At 49.9% G+C, this 1,853-nt stretch overlaps 1 long non-coding RNA gene across 1 annotated transcript; it reads right to left on the minus strand.

The window, feature by feature from the left end:
- Nucleotides 1-691: 691 nt before the first annotated feature.
- On the minus strand, nucleotides 692-1,429 carry LOC128420546 (uncharacterized). Its single transcript, XR_008332062.1, has 2 exons — nucleotides 1,307-1,429; nucleotides 692-877 (listed from the first exon to the last, which is right to left on the minus strand). It is a non-coding gene; the product is annotated as an uncharacterized LOC128420546 (long non-coding RNA).
- Nucleotides 1,430-1,853: the final 424 nt, after the last annotated feature.

Below are 1,853 nucleotides of genomic sequence, written 5' to 3' on the forward strand. Positions count from 1 at the left end.
CGGCTGGCCTGGTGAGGACAGCGGTCCTAAGCATCCAGCTCAATACAAGCAACATGAACCAGCCGCGTGGTCTGAGCTCCTGCTTGCGTGGCGAGTTCCTGCCCCCCTCCCAGTGGAAATAATGACACAATTATTAAGGTTAATGGGCTAAATAAGGCCACAACTTTATTGGTTACAGGTGATGACCGGTATTGGCTTAGGCATTGGTCCTGACTATATCCGACTTTAGCCCGTCTGCCTGAAGTCTGGGAAGGGTTAACCACCAGTAGGGGGAGTCCTGCTGATGCACATCAACTAGGAACTCCCCCGGGGTCACTGCTAGGGGGCGTGCCTTAGGCCCTCCCCTCCCCAGGCTTTGGACAGGGCCACGCCCCCCCGGAATCCATTAATGGACTTCCCTTCAATATGTGGGGCAGGTGATGGTGCTACCTCCCCTTTTCCATCTACAGAACAATACCAATGCCTAATCGCCAATACCATGTGATGATTTGCTACGAGGTAAGCGAAAACCAGGGATGCGGGTGGTGCTGTGGGTTAAACCACAGAGCCTAGGACTTGCTGATCAGAAGGTTGCAGGCTGCTAAAGCTTTTGTCCTGTTTAACCCACTTGCAAAGCGCCCTCCTCTCTCTACTCCTCTTGCAGCGAACAGACTACACACTGCTAAATAAGTTTAAATGCTTTACTTACAAATTCAAAGGTCAGATTCATGCATTTATTCAAGCAGCAGCAAGGAGAACACAGGCAGAATGCTCTTGGATAGGAAATAGAGCAACATAGCTTCAAACACATGCTCCAAGCTTGCAGCTTGCTTAGACACGTCTTCCATGGTCAGTTACATGTTGTGGAGATAGAGGGAAGAGAAGGTTTCATTTCCACCTACATTGGAGAAGAGGGGGTTGACCTAGCTGAGTCTAGGAATCTCACTCCGTGGTCTTAACCCCTTCATGCACTAACTAGTACTCATACATAGTTATGTTTGACTGAAATTTCCCCAAAACAGTAGGATGGACATTCAACAATGCCTGTTGCTCAACAGCGCAACAGGCTGCCTCAAAAGATAGTGGACTCTCTGTTTCATTAGAGGTCTTTACAAGGAGAGGCTGGATGCGTCAGGAATTAGGGATTAGCAGATTTCCTATAACAATCACCAAGAAACCATGCTCATGTTGGGACAACTTGGAACCGTATTGGCCTTTTGCGCCTCAGAATCACACGGTTGGCTCAAGAATGCAGCCATGCTGACTTTGAATCTTCTCAGGTTGGGTGGCGTCTCTCTGAAGGGCTGGCGAACGAAATGAGGCTTACCACCAAAGCCTAAACCATTGAACACCCACGTCCAGTGGCTTTCAGCACCATCTCAAACGGCAGTGACACCGCGCTGCTGGACTTGCCTCCCAGTGCCCTTTCCTCACTTCCTGCCAGCCTGGAGACAGCTGGGCCTTCCAATAAGACCACACCCATTTGTGACATCACCGGAAGGAAGCATGACAGAGGTGCCATGCTCACACAGCCCTGGCAGCAGCCCAAGGCTGTTGAGGAACCATGGCAGGAGAGAGGGCTCCACTCATTTGGAAGACGGACAGAGGTCGGGTGTGAGGTCAGGCAGGCAGGCCAATGGGACAGCAGGCAAGGTGCAGATGGTGCGAGGAACAAGGTGGGTCCACTTCGCTGCATCGGGCAAGTCGTGTTCCTCCCTGCTTAGAAGCAGGAAGGATCCCTCTCACCTGTTTGCCTTTTGCTCGCCAGCATTGTTGCTACTCCCCGGTCCCCACATCCTGGGACTTCACAGAGTCATAATAATAATAATAATAATAATAATAATAATAATAATAATAATAATAATAATAATTGT

The sequence above is a fragment of the Podarcis raffonei genome, chromosome 9, assembly GCF_027172205.1.
Source record: "Podarcis raffonei isolate rPodRaf1 chromosome 9, rPodRaf1.pri, whole genome shotgun sequence".
NCBI classification, from domain to species: Eukaryota; Metazoa; Chordata; class Lepidosauria; order Squamata; family Lacertidae; genus Podarcis; species Podarcis raffonei.